The sequence below is a fragment of the Agelaius phoeniceus genome, chromosome 1, assembly GCF_051311805.1.
Source record: "Agelaius phoeniceus isolate bAgePho1 chromosome 1, bAgePho1.hap1, whole genome shotgun sequence".
In the NCBI taxonomy this organism is placed as follows: Eukaryota; Metazoa; Chordata; class Aves; order Passeriformes; family Icteridae; genus Agelaius; species Agelaius phoeniceus.
The window spans coordinates 94,545,671-94,571,111 of NC_135265.1; the positions used below are offsets into that span (position 1 = coordinate 94,545,671).

Sequence of the window (25,441 nt, forward strand, 5' to 3'; positions counted from 1 at the left end):
CAGTAAAGAGCACAGGAACTATTATGGTGTATCCTTTGCTATTTGATGGATAGATTAAAACACTCCCCCTTGAGCCAGGATGTTTTCTGAAGGCAAGCGAAAAGGAGAAAGAAACTTTAAATGTTGAGAGCACCAGTGTTTTCTGTGAGAGATTGGTGAGCATTTTCACCAGTCAGTTTTACAAGTTAGATATGATCTGTAGGATCCTTATGACCAACTGGTGTCTGGTTATGCTGGTGCCTGGTACAAGGAACTGCTGCTTTCGGAAGAGGCAAATCTTCTTCAAGGGTGTGAAGGGAAGTTCTGGGCAGTCAGGTTCAACAACACCAGTTGAATTTGATAGATGTCTGTTTTCCTCATGTTCTACCATCAGCCTAGCTTTGCCCTTGAGCAAATCCTCATGTGGTCTCTCTGTTTTCCTATTTCATTTCTTAACCTTCGTGCTGTCTAACTGGATGCTTTGTTGGGATAGAGGCAGTGTCATTCTGTATTAATAGTAGTTCTTGGAGACCTTGAGTGGAGCCTTCAGGCACTAATGTGCTTCTGCTGGTGAGATGATACAGAAATGACTTACTGTTTGAAACCTCTGAGAATGCCAAGCATGAAGTAGCTGTGACATCTGTCCTCAAAAATTAACCTTAACACCAGCACCCAGTATGGCATCAGAAGTCTGTGTTAATGTTTCAGTGGGCAAATAGTTCTACTATGAAGTTTAAAGGAACAACTTGTGTCTAAATCCAAGTAATGTGTTCCATTACTTGACTGTTGCATTAAACTCTTTGGGTGCTGAGTTTAGTACAGTCAATTGTGGCTGCAGCAATTAATCCTTCTCTTGTCTAAAATATAGCAAGCTCATTGAAATTTTGTGAGGATAATAAATTGTACCTCAATTGATGATGATACTCCTACACTTCCATGTTTGCCTTTGGTGCATGTGAAGGGTACTGTGCAAGGAATGGGTGGAAAAGATAAAAGGTGAGAAGTGAGGCAGGTACAAGTGAGGAGCAGGTTCTGGCCCTGCCACAGCACCCACTGCTAATGTTTAAGGAGTTGCCTGAATTGTATAACCATGGCAGTGTGTGGTTAGATCTGTGTTTCAGTGAAAAAGTGAGTAAATGTGTGGGCATTGCTTGCATAAAGTAAGTTTCAAGTGTGTTTTTCTGTTTTGCATGCAATGGCTAAGTCCTAGTGCTCTTTGGTTTGGGTCTAGAGCTGGTGAAGCCTGCATGGGTGTAAAAGGAAGAGGTGCAGGGGCTGTGGTTTTGGCTGGGGAGGAGGTAGGGTGTTGGGCTTTCTTCTCCCACCCTCAGCCTGCAGAACTGACTAAAAGAGGGAAGTGCACTCTGTGCTTTTTTAAGGTCTTGTGCTTCAGATGCCATGTTTTTGTGGTAGTTTTCTGCAGTTCTCTCCTTGTTAGCTTTGATGCAGAACTAGATAAATGTCCTGTCAAATGAGTTTAATGCCAGTGCCACTTAAATTAGCAAGGAGCTGGAAGAACAGGGGTGTACTGCAGTAGGCATTCTTTGTGAACTCCGTGTGAACTGTTCTAGCTGCTGAGATGACTTTTCTAGTAAATCAGACCATACTTCAGCCTGAGAACATGTTGTTCAGTGTTTTGGCACCTTCATGCCATAAAAATGAAGGGAAAGCTGTTGATACTTTTAATTTTGAGGAAGCAGTAAGTGACATGGCAGTACTGAAGGGAGCAGTGTCCTTCCTCACGGAACCTTTTGTGCTTTTACTGTTGTGGTGGTTGTGGATCAGCTTGTGGCAGTAATGTTGTATCGCCTGCTCTGAAATTGGGTCAGATGAAAATTCTGATTTGTTACCTTGACCCTGGTTGTATTTGAGAAGAGCTTAAAAATCTTCTGCAGTAATGTGTTACCTTAAGATACAGTTATATCTGTAAAATAAATTGTGGTGAAATGTATTCACCCTTTTAGAGGAATGGCTAGGCTTTACCTCTGGGTGTCCGGTGTCAAACCACGGCAGAATCTCCACTGTCTAAGATAATGACTGGCAAACCTGCCCTGTAGCACTTACTGAAGTATTAAAACCTGTTAAAAGTGCATTTTAAAGTTTGTTCTCATCTTTTTCCTCCTAGTGCTAATTCAGTGCTGTTTGATGCTCCTGGGCAGCAGCTGTGAGGAAGAGTTCTGGAGCCATGTTTCATTTTAATTCTCAGTTTCTCACAAGTGTATTTCTGATAATGCAACTGACTGTGCAGATAGGCTCGTTGTAAGACATAGTTTTACACTGTGCATCAGTAGGAAGTCAAAACACTCTCAGATGCTAAATATTCTGCCACAAGAAAAGAGAGGTACCACATTAAGCTGAGTTGAATTTTGCTCTCATTTGTAACTTCAGCAAGTGTGCAATGGAGATTGGAAGGAAAAGGTTGTAGGGCTTTCCAATGCAAAGTATTGCTGACAGTAACTTCTTTTTGCACTTCAGAAGTTGAATTTCTTGAGTAATTTGAGCTATTTGTACAGTGAATAAATTTAACTTGTCTGCAGCTACAGTTCAGAAATGGATTTTTCCACTTTGAGGAGAAATGCCATGGAATGATTTTCCTTTTTATTTAACTTTTTCAGGCCTTCTGGTTGATGGAAATACTTTGTAGCTTTTGCTGGGGGAGGAAAAACATGTTTTTGTAAAAGGAAATTGAAAAACTTTTAAGCAGAATAATATGATGTTACTCTTGATTGCTGAGATAAGATTTGTTATTTTAAAAATCTGATCTTTCAGTGCAGCAACCCTAAAGATATCAAAATTTACATAGAGCTAAAAGCACAAGTTACATGCCAGGTACCTTGGATGATTAGGGGGACTTCTGAGCATCAGTTGCAATGAAGAAGAGGCAATAAAGGAAATCTTGCATTTGTGTCACAGTGCCACACAGTGATGTTCAGGCTGGTGTGGCTGTACTTAGAATTGAAAGCTGAATTTAGGGAGGCCTGAGGGCACTCAGCTTGCTTGGAACTCTAGGCAGCTCCAAAAACATTGAAAAGACCCAAGAGACGCAGAAATCTTAGCCAGTCTGTCACTAATGAGATATATCTTCAAACAGGCACTTACCAAAACAATAGTCACCATTTTTGGGTCCTCAGATTTTCCTGTTCAGTGTAAGAGCTTCAGGAATGGATTCACTGTTTGGTGGTGCAGAACTATTTTAACTGAATTATGGAAATACCAATATACTGGAGATGTTTTGAATAAAAAAAAATTGAGACTGTGATGTTGAAATCTGAGTCATTTGGGGTTTTTCTTGTTTTGGTTTTGTGGTCATAGCTAACTTACCCGTCTGGCTCCTTCCTTTATCTTCCTTCTGCTTCTTTCACCCAGTTTCTTACTGCATGCTATTTTCTGGCAGCACCTCTAATGCAGTCAAAATGCCTTGCTTTGATTTTTCTGAGGTATTAGAAATGCTGTTTAGCTGCTAACAGTGCTCAGAAACAGTGAGGAGATGGCCAGTTAAGAGGCAGTCTGATCAGGAAGGTGTGAGCACCACAGAAGAAAACAGAGAAAATTTGCGACATATCTAACACATATCCACCGGAATAATTACTTTCTTTTCAAGCCAGTTCTCTCTCTTCATGTTATAATGTGACTTTCTGCAACCTTCCCAGCCCACCACAGTACATTGCTTTACAAAGCAATCCAGTAGTGCCACTGTCAATATTTGAAAGCTGAAAATCAAAACAATATTCTGTTACTTTTATGAGCAACTATCATTGTCACTTATATACTGTTTGGTCATGAAGTTCTTTTGGATTTTTGCATTTGTACCTTGTACCTCTTAAAGAATTTGTTACATGCATCAAATGCAAGAACTTCTCTGTAGTCCTTTTGGGGAAATGTGGCTAAAATTTGTCAGTGTGAAGTGGAACTGCAAAAACTTTAAATCCCATTTTTTTTTCTTTTGTGCACATATATGTAAGTATGCACATGTCCATATTGAAAAAAGTACAAGTGTATATTTAAAAAAATATTTGTATATAAATGCAGGTGTATATGCAAGTATTGATACTGTGCTTCTATGCCTGTTTGGCTGCAGATGTGCTGTCTGTATTAGTTTCAAAAGGCAACACCAGTAGCCTTCCACCCTGGGGAGTCTGTTCATTCTGATCTTCCCTGTGAACTACAGACTAAATGTTTCCTTAATGCTAAGCCAGAGCTTTCTACTGCAGATGAAACTTGCCTTATGGTACACAGCGATAAAGCCTGAATAATCAGTACTTTCTTTCATTTAGACTCTTGTCTGAAATTCCAGACAATTCTGGGTTTTTGAGACTTGGGAGATGAAAGATGGAAGAGAAGATGAGAGCATGTGAGACTCAGAATCTCAAGTCAGTGCCTGTAACAGTTGAGAAATATTTATAGATCATAAAATAAATTTAATATGTTTCAATACTTAATATGCATTGATTTAAAATATCTTTAATATATTTAACAAATCTATAGTACTAGTATAAATAAACATATCTTCATATTCTAGGAAAGCCTTTGGAGCTCACAGTAGGTGAAACCCACTGCATAAGAGCAACAACTGTTTTGTCTTTGGTGCACTACTGCACAGAAAACTCAGTGTGTTTGGGACGATTGACATTATTTCTGGAGCTTGGTCATGTGAGATGAGATTCTAGGTCAAGGCTGTACAAAATGTTATATTTCTGTGCTGAAATAAATTACGTGTCATGTGCTGCAGGATACTTGCTGAGAGAAACTTGCTGAGAGGAGCTCTTTCTCCTATGATGGGATGCTAATCTCCAGTTTCCTTCAGAATCAAATCTGTGTTTGAAGAAAACTTATGTTATACATTTTATTTGAGATGGATCTGAACCACTGTAATCCCTTACATTCAGATTGGCTTAAGTGAAGCATGTTTGTTTGTATGTGCTAACAATGTGTCCTGAGCACTCAGCTTTAGGATACTTTTGCCTGACAAATTAATTTTAATGTTGGTATTTTGTTTCTACCATACAATATTAAAAAAAAAAATCAAAATAAAAGGTTTTTCTTTATATGTGTTTCAACTAATTTCTTGCCGTATACTAATAGGGCAAGGGTATTGGCAAGGAAAAAAAAACAGTTGAAATGCCTAATAGAAATTAGGCTTTGACACTTTTTTCTTTTGTTTGACCTCAGTGTTATGTGTTCTGCTTTCCTGCAGCCTTCTCAGGAAGGGAAGGAACAGAACTACATTCAGGAGTCTCTTCAATATATATTTTCTGTCTGTTGCCTTCTTTTCCTTTCCACTGTCATTTTGTCTATTTTTTTCATTTTTTTATTATTTTTAAATTATGCTATGCTATGTAGTGTTTATAAGGATTGATAAAACCTTCTAAAAATGAAAGTTTTATGGAGCCTGGGGTAAAGGAGGCCACAAGATCCCAGTCATTGGATGTGTTCAGTCGGAATGGGGAGCTCTGGTTTCTAATACTCTCTCAGCAGATTGTACAGGTGTCCTGGCTGGTGGCTTTAACTCCAAGTACATCAACAGCTAGTGGAGCAAGGGATATGTCTGCCTTTGGCAAGGGATTCTGAGATCTTCCAGGCATCAGATTCTGCTCTGGGATTTTGCAGAATTCCTAATGCCATAGCATAATGCAGTTAATACTGCAATAATGTAATATTCTATTGCAGCTGTTGAGTCACCTGACTATGGAAGAATAAAGGGTTTATGGCATTTTGGAAGCCTGTAGGGATTGACACGCAGACTTTGTATCAACTAAATTGCATGTCTTTGATAATTTCTGATGATGTCTGTTCCTGCTGTATGTAAGAAACTGGAGGGACCCTCTGAACATGTCTTGCATGCAGCCCCCAGGGGAGATGGCTCCACCAGGAGCAGGGGCCCTTGGCTTTAATCCCAGCTTTGAGCTCTGGTCTGAGCAGATGACAAGTTGTTCTGGGTTTTGTCCCATGGGCTTGCTTTAACCAAGCGGGCTGCAAACCGTGGGCTGGTGGAGCAGGTGCAGAGCTGCTGCCTTTGTGCTGGAGCCAGATGCCATTTAATTGTCCCATTTAATTGTCCCATTTAATTGTCCCAGTCACTGAGTAAGATTTGGCCGAGTCTCTTGCTCAGTTCTCAATTCTGCTGCTGCACTGCCTAGTTGGGTCTTGTGGCCTTAAGAAAATGAGGACTTCAGAGAACACTCTGAGCATCTGGACTTCTCCTAGTCATGAGTTAGTTTCAAAATGTTAGTTTCAAATCTCAACATGGTTCATAGCCTAACGCTGTTTTCTTAAAAGAAATTGTTTGATGCCTTCCTAAAGTAAAGATTTCTGATCTGTCCTGGCATATCTTGCTTCTTACAATGTTACTAATATCAAGATGATAGGAAAAAAGTTTTAAGTAGGAACCCTTATTTCAAAGGATTTATTCCCTGAGATTTTGCAAGAAGAACTTTCGTATCTGTTGAGTTACCTCTTACCAGGACAAGAGCTGAGGGGAAGAATTTTCAGGGTTAAGAATATTTTGGCTTGCTAAAGCTTTCGAAATCCTGTTTTAGAATAACAATTTTTCATTGTTCAGAAGAAGTAAGAAATGATTATTTGAATGCTGCACTTAAGGGGAAGTGCTATCCTTTAGGGCTTGTAAACTTGCAAAATAGAATTGCAAATTAAGTGTGTTTGCTTATCTATATGGTTATACTTATTCACTTGGTTTAATAACTACAAATATTTTTTACCTGTAACGTCTTCAAATGAATATATTTGTTGCTTATATGTAACTCAATCAGGTTTTTTTGTCAAGATAATCCACTTTTATTATAGCAAATCATTTAAGAAGCTGCAACTGTGGGGTGTTAGAGGCAAAGGATGAGACTAAGTAGTGTTATGGTAATATTTGCAGTGCCAGGGAATGGAATTAAAAAGATGTCTAGGTATTTCCAGCAGGCCACCTCTTTCACTCAGTGCTAAAAAGGTAGTCTCTGGGTCTAAAGTGATTATGAAGTACTATGTTGATTCAAGCTGCTTGAGTTAGACTGTCAGTCAAATCACAAGTAGCCTATATATGGAAAGGATCGAATATATATGTTAATAAAATACAGTTATTTAAGCTTTTGAAATTAGAGTCAATGGATTCTAATCTGGATTTATTTTAAGATTTTATTTTTTTTTTAATCCATCATGCTCCACCTGTTTTGTTCAGTCCTGGATCTGATTCACATAGCTTTTTTTAGTTTTGTTTCAACTGTGGCTCTGGCAGTACCAATTTTACCCAGAAGTTACATAGCCTCTGGATTATACTACCTCTAGGGGAGAAGGTGGAGAGCTTTGCATGGTCTGCTGTGCTTATGTCTGCAGTCCCCACTGCACAGCACATGAATAATACCAGAAACTCTGCCCAAGGTCTACCTGCTCCTTTTTTATGATGAAATACCAGCAAAAGAAGGGCAGTGAAAATAGCTTCTTGTTTACCCACAGGTTTCTCTCCAGTTAAATTCTCTGCCTAGAGAAGCAGTTGAAAATAGTTGGTGCTACTTTGTTTTACAGTTGCCCGCATGACTCCTTTCCTTCCTGCTGGCCTATAGAATCAAGGCATGGATTTTAGCCTTCACAATACATATGCAGTGATGTAAAATTCTATTTATGTGCAGAGGGTTACTAAGTAACAGTTGCTGAGGGAAATGCAGTCTTTGACTGTGTGATGACGTCTGTGCACTTAAAATTCCCAGCCAAGTAGTGCATTAACATAGATTTTGCACATTAATGTAATGGGATTTGCTGTGGGCAGTGTGAGCAAAACCTTGGGAAAACACAGTGTAGTTTAAGGAATTGTATTCTCTGCAGCCTGACCCTGTGGACAGGAGATGAAACCAGTTTTTGCCCTTCTTCCTCATCCTCTCCATACCACACCATAATTAAGAACCCTGATATATTTCATAGAATCATAGAATATCCAGAGTTGGAAGGGACGCACCACGTCCAGCTCCTGGCCCTGCACAGGACATCCCCAAGAATATCACACCATGTGCCTGAAAGTGTTGTCCAGACATTTCTTGAGCTGTCTCAGGCTTGGCTCTGTCCAGTGCTGAGCCACCTGCCTGCGTGCAGAACATTCTCCTAATACCCAGCCTAAACCTCCCCTGACACAGCATCAGCTAATTCCCTTCAGTCCTGTCACGGATCACCCGAGAGGAGAGATCAGTGTCTGCTTCATTTGCCAGCAGCTGGGACCTTTCTAGATTCCCAAGCCATCATTGAAAACATCCCAAGACCACTGACATCCCAAGACCATTGAAAAATCTTGAAGGGAGGTCTCCTGGTGACATCGGGCAGCTCCCTGAGTATCCTGGGATGAATCCCATTAGGCACCATAATTTTGAAGGGATCCAGTGAAGAAGCAAGGTCCCCACAGGTTGAGGTTGGCTGGGAGTTTATAGTTCTTGCATTTTCAGTCCTCCAGTTCACGGCTCTGGAGGTTCTGCTTTAAATATTTTGTGCATTTTAATATTTGTTTGATATTTGTGTATTTGTATTTATATCTATCTGTAGGTAAAAAGGATTCCACATGCAATCAGTTTGTTTTGCATGTGTACCTTCCTTCAGAGGGAGGAAAGTTGAGTGGCAAAAAAACAAAAAGAGTTGGGGATAGACTGGGTGTTGATAGTACAAGGAGAAATTTCCCTTGAGCTCTTCTGTTAACTCTGCTTCTAATTTTTCATGGTCTATCAGAAGATTGTTTTTACTAAGGATTTGGTTACTTGTAAATGGTTACAGTAAATGTTACTTGGGAAAGGTCATGTGTCTAGCCTTGAAAATGAGCTTTTGTACTGGAGAAGATTCTACTTGAATGAACAACCTTTCTTTTAAATAACACCTAATATGACTTACAGTAGAGCTTTGAACTGAATACCTTTTATATGCTGATAAAGATGATTTTGTTGAACTTCCATGAAGTCTTACAGCTTTTAACTAATTTCTCTATTACCAGGCTCCTTTTTGTCTGAAAATACTTGGAGAATAGGGAGAAGTGTATGTATGTAAATAATTATTGCAGTGGGAAGGTAACATGAGCTTATCAGGCTGTGTGATTTGCTCACTGTGGCTTAAGGAGATCTTAATTTCAGTGAGGTTCTTACATTAATGATGTCAAATCAGAGTACACAAAAGATGGACAAAAATAAATTTTTATAATGAAGTACTTTCACAGTCCTTTAATTAAAGTGTCATTAATATCTATCAGACATATCTAGTAATTATTTTATTGGATTTCAATGACAATTGTTTTAGCTGAATCCAAGGATGCTGTTTGTTGATCACTGAGAAATGCATTATAGCCAGGAGTTGATCTTATGTTACTTACCTGGGCTATTCAGGAACCAGCACTGTCACTGTCATGGGAATAGTATCATAATTTGTCAACTGTGCAAAATTTACTTTATTTACTTATGACAGTTGTTTTTTAGTTTATTTTCTTGTTATTTCTATGCAAATTATAAAAAACACCAAAACAGCAAACCAAGCAGAAACCAAACCTAGTGATTCCTTCTCTGTAAGAGTTGGTGTGTTTTCTGTTCCAGGCATTGTAAAGTCTCTTAACATTTTTGATGGGGTATAATTTTCAAGTACTGTCTGACTGCATTTTTTGCCTGCGTTTGAGGGAGTGTAGTATCTGAGGGTTTTTGTAGTCTTTCATGCAGTTCACTCATTTGGTTTTGAGGCCAGAAACTCTTCTCTCTGGAGAGAAATTGATCCTGAATTCTTCATTGTTCAGTCAAGCTCCTGTTTTTCTGTAACTCTTTGTGATCAGCTGTGACTGCTCAAGTGGTTTTAAACTGGAGTGTTGGCCACAGCTTTTCCCTCAGGAAGCTGTCATCACTGCTGGGAGTACTGATTCTGAGCAAAGTATCTTTTGAGTCTACAGAAGAAGCAGAACAGAACAAGGGAAAAAAAACCAGTCACACAGTCGACACATCTATTCTTCCAAAGCCTTTTTTTGTTCTTCCATAGGGGCCCTTGTGTATCTTTTCTCTCAAAAGCCCAAGTTCAGGAAAACTGGAGTTAAACCTATTTGCCAATAGCACCTACTTTTCCCCTGTACTTCAGGAGCAGCTCATCAGTGCCAAACACCCCTAATGCAACCATTTGTAGTTACTTAACTAAAATGGATGCAGAAAAAAAAAAAAAAAAAACAAAACAACCTTCTCTGCAAAGCTGCTTCCAGGCCATTTGACCCCTTTCGATCCTTGCATGTGCCTTTATTGGACTTCAGGAGATTCTTGTCTCTTTACTTCTGTAGCCTGTCAAGGTCCTTGTCTGAAGAGCACCTCTGCCTCTGTGTACTGACCAGTACCCCCAGTTTATTATTACCTGGGTTTTTAATAAAGACATTAAATGATACTGGCCTTAGTGTGGATCCCTGAGGGGTTCTGCTGCTGACTGACAGACACATGGACTCCGTGCTGTTGATTGCCATCCTCTGAGCTTGTTGGTCCTACCAGTTACCCACCCTTTGTGTTCCACCTGCCCAGACTTCATCTTCATGGTTTGACTGGAAGGGTAGAGTGGCAGACTGTGGGAGGCTGTGTCATAGGCCATGCTAATGTCAGGGGATATGATGTCAAGCTTCTCCCCTCCTCCACAAAACCAGTCATTTTATCACAGGAGGCTATTCAGGGGGTTAGTCAGACACCATTTGCCCTCCAAGCAGGGTGTTCCTACACACCTTCTATCCATGGGGGAAAATTACTGTTAAAACTGTTATGTCATCTAAAAAAAGAAAAACAGCTAAGCATTTGAAATGCTGTGTGTAAAGCATCTCTCTCTTTTTACCAATGCATTATCACTCCTTCAATGTTAATGCAGAGGTTTCTGTTGAGTACAAAATGTACCTACCTTTGACAGTCTTTTATCCTTCAGTAAAGTATTGCACTTATGAATTATTGACAAAAAAACCCCATACCAAGGCCTTCTTTTGGAACAAATCCACATAAAAAAGAGGTGTGATGTGCGCTTTCTGGTTGTATGATGATCCTTGATTTCTTGAAACCTCTCTAGAAAGATGGGCAGTTGTCACAGAGTTACCAAGTCTTGACATATTGATAGCAGCCTGTATAGTGTAACAGTACAAAGTAAATGTTGGTTGGTCACAGAGAAACAAAGGCAATGCTGTCTGGCTGAGCTGTTGTTGGGTTTTTATGTGGTGTTGTTTTTGGTTTTTTGAGTTAGGTGTTGGTTGGTTTTTTGTTGCTGGTTTTGGTGTTTTTGGTTTTGGGTGGGGGTTTTTTTTTTTTTTTTTTTTTTTTTTTTTTTTTTTTTTTTTTTTTTTTGTTAAATATCTATACAAAAGGAAAGATCTAAAAATTAGGCACTGTAGGAAAAGGTGGAAGTTGAAGAAAAGAACAAGTGTTCCTGCCTGGAGCTGGAGACGTTCCCAGGCAGTGAATAGGTATGCTTGCTGGTAGAGCTTCATGTTCCCACCCAGAGCCTGGGGCTTCCACAGATGATGACTATAAATAGTGCAAAGTAGCACTTATTTAAATCACTTTTTTTTTTTTTTTTTTCCTTTTTAACATGTAGCTCATGAATTTCAATGCAATATTTCTCCTGAAAATGTAGAGTACTTACTAGAACCACACTAATGAATCAAACTGTGGTAAATTGAATCATCTCTGTAGTGATTAGTGATAGGACCCAAAGTAATGGTCTGAAGTTGTGTCAGGGGAGGTTTAGGTTGGATTTCAGAAAAAGTTTCCTCACCCAGAGGGCGTTTGGGCACTGGAACACGCTCCACAGGGAAGTGGTCACAGCACCAGCCTGAGAGTTTTGACAATGCTCTCAGGCACATGGTGTGATTCTGGGCCAGGAGTTGGATGTGATGATCTTTGTGGGTCCCTTCCAACTGAGCATATTGAATGATTCTCTGATCTTTTTAAATGACAGTTTCTATTTGGTTTATGGCTCACTGAATAATAAGCTGGTTGCTCACAAATTGTATTTCTGGTCTTAACCATTTCTCCTGTCTGTACATGCACATGAGTGTTTCAATGTCATCATTTCTGATACTTATTTACATTGGTATTAGAGAAAATGGACATTAATCTCACAGTCAGTATGAGATTTATATTGCTTGATCTTTCTCAGATTTAATTTCTTTGTTTGACTTTATATATTTGGAAAATGGTAGTTACAGCTGTTTAAAAGTATACTGTCTCTGCAACAAAATAAGAAATGTTGCTGAAGAATAGGATTTTGTATTGTGCAGATAGGGGTTTTAAAATTCAGTTATTAGATTAGCTGCTTATGCTTTGCAAAAGGTATGAGAACAGGCTTATGAACTATTTATGTTATGGAGCCTGTATCTTATCCTGTTTGCCATCTGGAGACACTTTGGATAGATACTTACTGACCACAGTCTTTTTTATATGGTGTACAGAAATGGCAGCAATTAACTCCACAGGAAAACCTTTCCTAGTTCCAGGTGAGTAATAGCAGGTATTTGCAGATGAATCAGGTGTCACCTGGGACTGAAGAAGCACTGAGTGTGAGATCTGAGTGAGTCATTTCCTTGGGCTCTCAAGGTTTGTCTTACCACTAAGTGGTAAGCAGCAATACTTAACTTGAGATCATTATTTCTGAGGGTCCAGGAACATGTTAAATTGCTGATATGTGGAGGAAAATGTAACATTTTAGCTGTACTCCTTGCATATGAAATCACCGATATTTGCTGCAAGCTCACCCCATCATTTTATGGAATTTTGGAAAAGCATTGATCAGATTGCATATCTGACATATCCACATCTGCATGTTACAGTCTGGGTGCATTAGACTGTAAGTGTGCTCCAGAGGAGGGCACCAAAATCTGGAGGTGTTAGTGTCACTGGTATAATAAACCAGATGGTGGCTTGGTAGCCAGAACACAGTGACAGGTCAGGCTCTGAGTGACAGCCCTTAAAATGCCTGGAAGCCCCAGTGTGATCAGATGCTGAATTGTGGGACAACTAATGAAATTGGCTTCTGCCATTCATTAACATCCAGATCTTCAGGATCTGTTGTTGTTGTTTTCCCTCTCATGATGGTCAGTACAATTTGAATGCTAATTTGGACATTTTAAACAGGCTGAAAATAAAAAAAATTAAAATGTCATCTCTCTGGGCATGTTTGGGTAAACAATCGGGTTTGTTGTGCTTTTTTTCCAAAATATTTTGCCTCTTAGACTTCATTATTCCCTTCTGAAATGGGAAAGTTCACCTGTTGAATATGTAGGTTAATATTTCAGCGTGCAGCTTCATACATGTGTTACAATGGTCAATTTTTCTTCTAATATTGGTGCAGTTGTAACTCTGCACAGTAGTTTTTGTGAGAGTGCCTCTGTGTTGGCTTAAAACATGTAGGGAAGCATTGTTCTCTTGTTTGTTTTCAGAAAATGTGGTGGGTAGACCCTGGCTGGACTCCCGGTGCCCACCAAAGATCCTCTATCACATGTCTAGTGCATATGAACATTGTGAAAGGGAAATAATCATGCCAGCAAGGGTTCTGCTCCTCTGTTCCTGATAAAGGACCCAGAAGTCAAAGCAAGCAGTGAATGGGAGCAGTTTCTATTTGGTTGAGAGAATTTGAGGGATTTGTGTTCTATTGCTCTGAGATTTCTTCCTTGTTACTGGAGTGGATTGGTTTTGGTTAGATTTTTTTACATTCTCCTGACTTGGGTTCTATTGCTTTAGTGCTAATTAGGTGCATTGTTTTATTTGCTTTATGACACTTTTTCTGGTTCAGTTTAGACAGTTTCTTGAAAAATGACTGACATGTAAAATATTTCTGAAATCAGTTAATCTCCTCTTCAGATTTTGCATTTTGTGGTTGTTAAGGTAACTAGGAAAAGTGAGGAAGGGATCCTTATTGTGCTTTCTTCAAGTGTATTAAACAAAACTATAAATTAATTTTAATAGGTGTTTTGAAGTTGCTTTTTAAAAAAATATTCATGTAAGTATTGCATACATTTCAATGTATATTCTTTGTTTCTTAGGAAATATCTCTTGGGTTATTTCTCTGTGTTCTAGTAAGTAGTTTTATTTATGTACCCTTGACAGCTATCTGTTAGTTAGAAGTTGATTTATACTTGAAAGGCTTACAGTGGGCTGCTGAAAGAAAGGTCACCCCTATTTGGGCCTATAGTTGGATTTCAGATGAACAAATCTCTGGGATGGTATTGTGCCTTTCTGAAGAGGTAGCTGTACTTGAAAGCTGATTTTAAAGTCAAAAATTAGCATTTATCATTCTGTTGCTTCCTGCTGATTGACTTGAGTGAGAATTGAAGTTGCTGAGAGTTTATGGGCAAGCTCTATCTCTTAAAATTATCTGTAAAAAATATTTGCAAAGGTGACTAATACTTCTGACAAACTTGTAATGTATTTGGTGAGGTACGGAAAGGGGAGGTAACTTCAGGTCTTTAAGCACATTGAGAAACAGACTCCTTGAGGGGCTTTAATATGGTTCTAAAAATTAATGGTCCCTCTTTCCTTTTTGTCAGTCTTACCAATATCCATCCAGGGTCATTACATAAGGTGCAACTACATTACTGTGCACACTGTTTTTCCATCTCATGTATTTTCTCTTCTAGGGGAGAGATTTGGGTCCATGGTGGTGTGGTGATGCTGGTGGGGCTTGTGAAATCCTTGTGCTCTTAGCCCCTACTTCTCTTCCTTGATATGGGGGCAGCCTTGATACTGATATGGGGGTCCTGAGACTGATTATATGGCTCTGGGTCTGAGGAACAAGGGCACAGGAGCCAAGGCTTTCTCCCTGGTGCTCTTAGTGAGGGTCTAGGGCTTGGACAGAAGTGAATGGATCCTAGAGGTCAGCACCTGGTGGCACAACTGATGCTGTCAGCAGGCATTTGGCTTTTACAGCCATGGAGTCCCTCTCTGAGGGTCAGGGACTGCTCAGATGGAATCAGCCTGACCCAGTCAGGGAAAAGCCTCACAGCCAACAGGCTGGTCAAGCTGGTGAGGAGAGCTGTAAACCAAGAAAAATAGGGGAGAGAGAGATGACAACCCACAGACAAGTGGGAAGTGATGGAATGGGTTGGCAAACAAAGGGCACAGGGTGATGAAGACAAGAAGAGCCTTGGAAAAAATGTGCCCTCTTCTGGAGCACACTGACAGTCTAATGCAGCCCAGGCTGTAACATGCAGATGTGGGTATGTCAGATATACAATCTGATCAATGCTTTTTCAAAATTCCATAAAATGATGTGGTGAATGGGGCCAAAGGCCAAGGTTGATTCCATGAACTATCAAGCAAATACTCAGTTTTGCCTAGTGTCTCAACTTTTCTGGTGAGTCTGCATTTGACTCAAACTATTGATAAAACTTAGTATCTTAATGATTTTTTAATAGAAAATATTTTTAATGTAGTTTTATAGTGGGGAACTATCGTTTAGTAGTATATTGATAAAGTGATCCTTGATAACATGATCGATGTCTTTACTTATCTTCACATGTTGCTTGATGTTTTTTAAAATTTACTTACGTGGGAGTGAAAAAATGTCATACCACTGTTTTGCAATTATACAAACTGTTTCGTGCCTTTAGCAGTTTCCCTTAACTATAAAAACCCCTCTTGCTTCCATTCCAAATGCATTTCAAAACTCTTATCTGAAAAGAAATCTTTATTTACATTTTGAAAAATGCAGTTGTGTTGATTATTTTGTAAATATTGACCCTGTAGGTCTTGACATTTGAAAACATTCTCTCCTAAGTGGTGTTTGCGCGTTTATTTACCCTACACAGAGGACATATGCACATTCTGGGAGCACAGAGCAATAAAACTCATTTTGTTTCAAGATCATGCATTTAACATTGGCCTATTTAAATCAAACAGGGAAATGGAAAAGTAATTTTCTGTCTTGGTGGATAGACAGGTACATGCACACCAAGGTCTCATTTTCTACAGTGACAGGGTCATGGCAGCTTCCCCCTTAACCAAGTGTTACACAGCAAACCTTCTTTTCCCATACAGACTGGAGTGAGGGAGGGGCTCTCTGGTGGATTGGACCCAAGATCTGGTTTGGTTCCATTTTCTCCCCCCTCGTGTTACTAAGATAGATTGGATTTAGCCCCTCTTTTGCCCCCTGTCCAGTTCCTTGAGGGACCACAAAGTTTTGGGAGCAGCCCTGCTTGTAGGTATGGTCAGGAAGGAGGACACATTCCTTGGAGATGGGACAAGATTGGGATCTTGGCAGGAGTGAATGGTAATGATGAGATGAAATGTCTGTGTCAAAATACTTGCCACTTTGGAAAGGCAAAATTATCTTCTTCTTTACAACCCACCAGCCCCCAAAAAATCTTCTTGTACAAAATTTAAGAAACAGCTGGTAATTTCCTTTCATCACAGTTCAGAAACACTGATGAGTACTGTAGTCAGAATTTTCTTTGAACCTACAAATCTTGCAGGGAAATGTAATGTATTTTAGCATCAGGCAACTTGTATGTACAATTATTCTTAGCTTTGGCCTAGAAAAGTACTAAATGGGGCTAGAGACTGCCAAGTGACCTAAATCACTTTCAGTGTGTTGAAAAATCTCCATTCTAAAATTAAGTGCTTGATGCTACATTTAAGTCTTGGCAAATAAAAGTAAATTTTGCTGAAAATGTCTTGGTAGTTTTTAGGGAGTTGATGTGATGTAATTTTGAATGGTTTTGAATGCTTTTTACATAGCTGCTTTTGAGCCTTCTTTCCTCAAGAGCTAGAGACTTGAAAGTGAAAATTAAATTCAAGAAGTTGAAAGTCCATGTTTGGTGTTCATGGGCAGTTGTTTCAGAGTGTGTTTCATACTCGTTAAGCTCAAAGGGGATTTGAATCACTCTGTTGTATCTCTTGCCCACTGTCAGTAGAACAGTGCAAAAGTGTTCTAAAGTTGCCTACTGTTTTTGTCTTCTTTCTGTAACCTTAGAGAAAGCACTACAAAGGTATTTTTATTATTCAAGAAAGCCAGTCTGCATCCGCGTTGAGGAAATGACCCAGACACGTGTTCTGTGTAATTATTTTGCACGCTGAAGGACTGGTTCATGCATGTAATGGAATTAGGAATAAAATACCAGAAGTGACATTCTGCCTTCCCTGCAGCCTGGTTTGCTGCTGGGGAACTGGGCAGAGCGAACCTCTCGTGTTAGGTGCCGAGTTCCTGCTGTGCATGTTTTTTTGGCACAGTTGTGCCTCAGCTCTTTGTAGCCCCCACAGTCACATGTTCCACTTCTCTCCTGCGGGCCGGTGGAGTCAACAATTCACGTTGACAAGGGGAACCTTGTGTGTTTCCTCTTAACAACGTTAACGCCGGCTGCAGAGTCAGGATGTCAGCTGTGCTGGGTTTTTGTCAAAAAACACCTGTGCACTGTCAGTTGGGGTACTGCAAAAGCCAGAACATGTTCACACCTCGGGGCCGAGAAAAGATGTTTTGCTGGTAATGCAGCAGAAAGGTTCGTCTCTAATAGTTGTTTACTGTTCTTGGGTTTGACACTTTTTCAGTGAATATTTCTGAGATGCTCTGTAATAGCTTTCATGTTATAAGATATTTCCCTCAAAATACCTTTGAGATAATGGAAGAAGATAAATAGAATTTAACTGATTTTTTAAAAAACTTCTTTTACTTATGTAAGACACTCTGAACATCTTCTTGTTCCTGGGTTACTGCAGACATCCATCCTTGTGTTTGATGAACCAGATTTGGACACTGCTTCAGGCCTAATTTCTTATTTTTTAATTTTTTTAAACAACTATAAGCGTCATGCAAATGCAGCAATGCAGGTTTACATAGCCATGGTTGGTGGGATTCTGCAAAAGGACTGGAGCCTTTCCTCTGTGTATCATGGCATCAGGTAACTTCTGCACTGAATGGTGGTTTGGAACGATGCGCTCTCCCAGATGTGCTCCACACAGACAGCTGCCACCCCTTCTCCATCTCTTCCTATGGAAAAATGGTGCAAATCACCAAGTCTACTGCCACGCTCAGTCTTCTATTGGCCCCTGAGGAGGATTCAAGACTGAGGAGCATTTCTAATTATGAGGCAATCATTTTGATCTTTACTCATTGCAAACTGCCAAACTGAGACCTCTGATATGAGAAGTTCAATGTATGAGGTTGAAAGCCATTTTTTACCCGAACAAAAAGCCCAAAATACTTCTCATTTTTTCTCCCTGGCTAGTGGATTGTTATTTTGCACCTTTTTTTAAATGGCTTTGGTTTGGTTTTTTTTTCCACCTGTTAATTATTGGGCATCATTCTGTACCTAGCTGCTAGTTTTTTGCATCTCTATTGTGCTTTCACAATAGATAATCAGATGCTTAGTATCTTTTTCTGGTATATTGGTATCCTGATATATGAGCTCAGATTTTATCAATATGCTGGAATATAGAAGTGCTCTCATTAGCTGGGAAGAAAACAGGATTGCTGTTGTACACTTCTGTTATAACCCTTCAGAAAGACCTCATGTGGTGGCATTTGAAAATTACCAGTCTGCTGGGGCCAGACACTGATGTTGTTCAATGGATTTATGAAGCTTTTAAGGAGATGCACTGAGGGTTGAGGCTGCAGTATCAACACTGTGTTTTTGACTGAAACCACATCCTTTTCTTGAAAAATAGAGTGAAATATTTGCACCTGTGTACCATGTGACTAAAATAAGTGCTGAAAGGTGAGTAAATTTGCACTCAGTTTAGATAAGATAAAGATGATGAATGGGTTGGGAAGGCATTGATATTGACAGCTGTCACTTTTCAGACTACTCTGGAAATCAGCTTGAACACTTTTTGTAAAAGAGACATGCTCTTGTGCTTGGTGCCCAAAGTACCTGTTTTTGATTTTGTCCCTTGAGTGTTGTTGTGGCTCCTCCTTGATTCCTGAGGTCAGGAGCTGCTTCCATCCATGTGTCTGCCAGATGCTGTTTGCGGTGGACCTGTAGAAAACCTGTCTGGGTTCAAAGCAGGTACCACATGCTCTTTAATAATGTTAGTTCCAGGTGTTCTGGAGGCTGTTGAACCTCACTGTGTTCCCAAGTGTGGGTGTAGGTCCTTGTTCTGCTCTTCACAGTTTCATCTTACGCTTGTGCAGCTGGTGTGGTGATGGTTGCTCTGCCCCATAGCACCAGGCTGGGATTGGCAGAGGAAATAACAAGTCACAGCCCTGCCTGTACTTGTCTGACTTTGATGTGATTCACATCCGGGTTTCCCAGGTATGGTTTCAGGGTTAATGTGCACAGAGTGAAAGACAGTTGCTTGAAACTGAAAATACTGACCCAGAGCGTATTTTTGTGTCTTGTCTTTACTTGTTTTGCAAATTCCTTGTGGTTCTAGGAGAATTCCTGATCATGGCAGTATCTTAGAGTACCTACAAAGTAAAAGGTCACTCAAATATCTTTTCCTCTCCCTCTGCCCCTATGCACAGGGCACCTGAAATAATTTTTTTTTTCAGTTCACCGTATGCAAGCCTCTTGAGTCTTACATGCCTGACTTGTTTTTTATTTAGTTTTGTTCTCCAAATGAGCACTGTCATTTTAACACCTTGCTCCCAAATGCCTTTAGCCTCTGTGACTTGTATGGGCACAGTACTCTAATCCCTCATTTTTTTCCTATTACATGCTTGAAATTCCATCCTTAGCATAGGGGAGTACTGTATGGACTAGTGAAAGCTGACTAGTAGCACACTGTAGGTCCATAAATTATCATTAGCTGTTACATTCTGAGCTGAATATGAGAACCCCAATGTGGTCAGGAACATTTAAAAGTGAGATATTCTCTGTATTAACCCAGTTTGTAACAAGATAGAGCAGGGAGCTGGTAACACCAAAGTCATGAGTCCCAGTATAGGCCATTGGCTTGAGTTGGACTCAGTGGTCCTTGTGGATCCCTTTTAACTCAGAATATTCTGTGAAATCTGTGAAAATTCTCCGTAAACAGAAGTAGTTTTAAAAAGCCTTTAATAAAAGAAGGTAAGCACATAGCAAAATAGCATGGAACTGTAAGGCGGAATGGAGCAAATTTTTGAGTTGGAATTCAGTGGTTTTTACTTGGTATTTAAAGTTTCAAAACAGACTGAATTAGTTTCTTAAAAGTCCTGAATAATGTGTTTGAGGCATCTCAGACCTTTTTAAAAGTGCCTTGGTCTGCCTTGGGGTTTAGTGATGAGAATCCTTTTGTTTGCAACTTGTTTTGAAGTTCTGTTTTGGTGACAGCAGCAGTTGCAATATACTGTTGAAGCTGAAAGGAACAGAAAACTGTCCTTGGAAAATCTAGCCCTCTCTTTTTCCATCACCCTGTCAAATTTTTTTTTTCTTTCTTGTACCTTAAATAAGATTCTGACACATGCACAGGAATTTTGTCTAAACTATGAAGTAGAAAATTGTGAGTATTCCATTTTAGAAACTGCATGTAAAAAATATGTAGAAATGAAAATTAAATGGAGAAAACAAGATGTAATAGAAAATGGAGATAGTGATTGTGATTTGCTTGATGTTTAAAGGAGTTAATTTATTTACCTGAAAATTAATGATAAAATTTGCATCCTTCTCTTGGCTGGGGGGGACTGAAGAACAAACTGGTGTAGGAGTTCCTGGAATGTTTACAAGAGTTTGGAGCTGTATAGATAGCACGAGCCCAGCTTCAGTCTGGCATAACATTGTTCTGAATGATGGCTGTAGTCTTGTTTGAGGAGTATAAATCTGCCAGTAGGACATGGTTAAAATTGACTATTCACTCTCAGTGCAAGAGGCCTGATGCTTGCTAGCGTGTTTGAGTTTCTGTATCAAAAGAAAGGTGTTTAGAAAATCTGCACATGTAGGAAGAATTAATGATTGAGTTCAAGAACATGTTTGAACATGCTTGTTAATGCAGGTCCAGGAGACATCAGCTCACCTGAAGAGGGCCAGCTGCCATTCCATGAATTCCTGCTGCTAATAAGTGTGGTCCACACCATCTCATCTGTTTGACTGTGTTAAGCTGTATGTGTAGAAATTCCTCTCCATGAACAGGAGCTAAAAATTTTGATACTGATTGAGGTGTCTGATAAGAAGCAACAAGGAATTTCTCCAGCATTTATGACAGCAACATTGGTAATCTGGGATGAAGAATACAAAAATTACTGGGAAATTATGACTCTTAAGACTGACTTACATCCTGCCCTGCTGATTGCAGCAGTGTTTGGTACTTAGAGGAAAATCCCTGCATTTGCCAGATTTACTGATACTTGTCTCGGTCCGGTTAGTGTCAGAATTTTGAAGGAGCACATATTAATGTTTTAAAGAATTTTCTTACTTTTTCCCCATGGAACTGTGTGGAAAAATCAGTTATCTCAGAGAAGAGACAATGTATAGATTATTCTGAAGTTATACTATAGCCTGAACATCATACATACATTTTATGAATATTAAATGAAAGGTAGCTTTGCAAGGTAGAGTTCAGGAGAATATCATTCCAGAAGTGGAAAATCAGGAATGTTTTGCAGAGTTCTTCAGCTGAGTCTGGAGCAATACGATCTACTACTATGGATATGGTTCAGATTATCCAGATTGTTACTGCCTTCAACAACTTACTCTTTTTCTGTTATTTCAAAATGAAGGTTTATTGCCAGTCAAATCTAGTTTTATCCACTAGAAACCCTCGTCTGTCTTTTGAGGTGGTGCCTGTTGTTTATCTTAGTTTTGTAGATGTAGCATGGGGGAAGAATCAATAACCATGCCCCCAGTGCTGCTGGGTTTTGTGGAGGGAAGGTAATGTGCTATGGACAGGAATGAATGACAGAAGGAACTGGAGAAATGTCTGTGCTGCCAAATCAGCTGCTCCTGCACTCAGTCTGTGTTGTCTCAAAAGCTGCAGCTTTTGATGCCTGTGTGGCACTTTTCCGAAAAGAAAGGGAATTATAGCTCTTTTCACTTGTGCTATTGGAATGGGGCTAAACATACTAGCTAAATATATATAATAAGAAAAAGGAGTCGCTTGTAAAAGGCAGGAATGAAAGTACAAACAATATGAATCAGTGCTTCACTCTGGATTTCTTTAATTCTCATTGAGACATAACAATTCTTGAATAATCATTTTATCTCTGATGAGAAGTTTTAACTTTTTTTTGTGGTTTTATCACTTAGAAAATTAAGTCTTTGAGTAACAGCTTTGTGGTTAAAGGAAAAGAAACAAGCCCTTCCTAACTAGTCTGCAAAAATGGCAATGTAGTTAAAAAGCTAGCTTGAATACTCTGGAGTACAACTTTCCATTTCCAAGGCCTATGATTCCTTAAGGACTTAGCTGCTTCTGTAAATGTAGTATGCCTTACTGCACTTTTTAACCTGGCCTGACACTGTAGTACTTGCAGAGTACAGCCCACTGTACTTAAATATTAAGGATTTCTTAATATTTCCCATGTAAGTAAAGGTCATCTAAGTAGGCACTGATAGCAACAAAATACAAGTAACCTCTTCTTGCACTAAGGAGTGTATATATAACATTTTTGATATTGCTGTTCATTTGCAAATATTTTGGTAGCTACTGGTTATTTGTATAGTTGCCTATCAAAGTTTTAAAATGCTGTGTAATATGGACACTGTGGTGTGCCCATGGTGGATAATGGGAAAACAAGTGAACTGAGTCATAAGGTGCCAGGGGACAGCTACAGTTGAAAGTTGGGCCAAAAATATCTTCTAAATCTGAGGCAGATTATAATGCAATTCTAATTTTTATCAGGTCTGAATCAAGAGCAGCTGTATATGTACATATTAATGTATATAGAGCTGCAGTGTATATGCACATCTCATTTTGAAACTGCTTTATGAAATAATAGAAGGGGTCCTAGTCTGTCAACAGCTGTTATGATGCAGTAGTGCTGGTTTGCTCCTTAGGTATTCTGTGGTATTTTGGAACATGAGTAGTCAAGGAGATGCTTTTAGGGGGAGACAGTTTTTTGTGATTTTAGGCCTATATAATATTTATTTCATGCTAAAATCAGGTACTATCTACTCTCCTGTGAACTGATACCGTAAAAGAAATCTATTTTCCCCATCACTTCTGAATTGCATTGAGTACTCAGCCTGAAGGAGCTAGGTAGAATTATGTTTACTCTGTTATGTACAAAGGGCCTTTATTTTATAACCAGCCTAAAGCACACTATAACTGTTGGTAAAGAATCTCTTCTGGCACAGCTCAGGCGGTGTAAGGGAATGTGTTTTCACTTTTTCTCTTCGTTGATTGCACGGATGGAGACACTTAAATTTTTTAGAACCCTAGAAAAAGGGAATCAAGCAACTGACCAAGTCTTGGCTTTTTTTTTTTCCAATACAGCTTGGTTTGAAGCATCTGGATCATTGATTGTTCTTTTGCAATGATATGTCTTGTACTGATTTTGATAATACAAGTATTATATATGCCAGCAGTAATGTGTTGAGTAGATTCTTCCAAAAAATAAAGCAAAAGAAGTCTTTTGAAAGTTTGCATTTTGGCCAAGAAGGCATGCCAAGCAGAATTATATCCAACCATACACTGTCATGTTTTGGGCTGATACATCACAGAACTTTGCTGTCAGCATCTTGGAGCTGGCATCTGTCAACACCAGCATTGTGCCTTATGCAGGGAGCAGACAGCACAGCTGCTGTGTGGTTCTTTCCAGTGATTTAAGTCAAACCAAAATGTCTCAGGGTTCAGTCTTTCAAACTGAACCTGAGACTGCCAAGACCCTGTTTTCAAAGTAAGGGATGCAAACATCTCCCCAGTAAGAGCTTGGAGTGATAACTCATTTCCCAGACACAGCTGAGTGGCTGCTGGATCGTGTTTTGCTGCTGCTGCTCTTGATGCCTTGCAGCAGGTTACACACTCTCAGCTGCTTCCCAAGGGGAACAAGAGCATAAAGAGCAGCAATCCCTCTCCTCCTGTATCACCAGCTTTACCATACACTAAATATGATGAAATACAATTAAAGATGAGCTAACAAGCACCGTCTTTACCAAGCCTAGAGCAATAGCTCTGATCAGGAGTTCAGCTGTCCCCTTCATTTGGGAAAGCCCTGAACTTTTGATCATCTAAATGTATTAATTTTGTCTCATCCATGATGACACAGGTTTTAGTGTTTTTCTTTCCCTCTGGGATTGACTTACCCTGCTGTAGCAGATGTCCTCTTCTGCTTTTTTTCAGAGTTGGCTGCTCTTCTCCATCTCTCTGTCCAACAAAGATGTAGTTGATTTGCTGCTCACTATAGAGGAACTAAAAATAGGATGGAGAACCCGAGTACAATATGCAGCCTCTAAATGCAGGTGGCCTCTAAATGCAGGTGGTCCTGTCAACCAGCACAGACCTTAGCCCATGTCCCTTGTCTGAGTGGACAGCATTGCAAACTGTGTCACTGCACAACTGACAGATTTTATCTCTGGGGACAGGACTTAAGTTAATTGTGCTGATCATGAAGTTGTTTACCCAAAGCAAGTTGTCTCCCAGTATAGCCACTCCTGATTTCTGGCTGGGTCCCTCCATCTTCCCAAGGGACACTAGTTAAGCCAGACTGAGGTGAGCATCTGCTAAAACTGACTTCCCTCCTCAGCTCTGAGAGGTACCAAGCTGATGGGTTTTCTGCATGGGACCCGCTCAGGTCCCTTGGTGCCTTGAGGGAGTGCAGAATCCTTTCACTTTTGCACGTCCTTCCTGCTTCAGGAAGGACCTGCACTGTTCTTCTGAAGCAGTTTGTCTCTGCTTTTCCCAGTTCTTGTCAGCTGCTGTGTGACACCAGTAGGCTTGTTAGGTCCATCTTTCATTTCTTTCTGAAAATTCTTGCTGTCTTGCTTCAGCATCTCTTGAGTTTATGTGCCTTAAGTTTGCACTCCTCTGTTCTATAGGGAGTTAACAGACTTAATCTGCCTATTTTCTGACACCTTCCCTATTGTTATTAATAAGGGGAAATAAGAGAAATTTGAAAGTCTGCTATGTTTCTGAAAGCAGAGATGGTAATTTTTCATGAACAGATTGTATAGCAGCCTTTTCAAATATATGTCAGAGTTTAAAAATTGTATTTCTCAAAACATCACACAAAGTCTTCCAAATGAGCATGTACTTGAATAGAGCAATATGTATCCTTCAAAAAGCATAGGCATAAAACATTTCTCTTTTATTCCTTCCCCAACTCTTAGTCAACTCTTTACAGTAATATTTAATATTGAATCAGTCATTTCATATCCATCTTTCAACAGCTGACTGCTTGTGCAGTTTACTGTCTGCATTGCTGTAAGCTTGTGTATACGTTTCTCTTGAGTACTAAAGTAAAACATTTTTAAAACATGAGTTATTTTTTCTTCAGTAGAAATATAAATATTTAAAACTCAGTGTTTCACAGCTTATGTTTTCCGCAGACTTTTCTAGCTAGGGAATTAGATGTTTTAATTTCTGGCAAGTTAAGCGCTGAAGCTGTTGATTTATCTCTAGTTACACCAGGTAGCTAACTGGCAAATTTCTTTCAGAAATAGGTG

The 25,441-nt window shown here is 39.5% G+C and overlaps 1 protein-coding gene across 4 annotated transcripts in view; it reads left to right on the top strand.

Moving 5' to 3' along the window:
- The window catches only part of MBP (myelin basic protein), a 110,525-nt gene that overhangs the window by 30,444 nt on the left and 54,640 nt on the right, over positions 1–25,441 (top strand). The gene's annotated exons all lie outside the window — the stretch shown is intronic.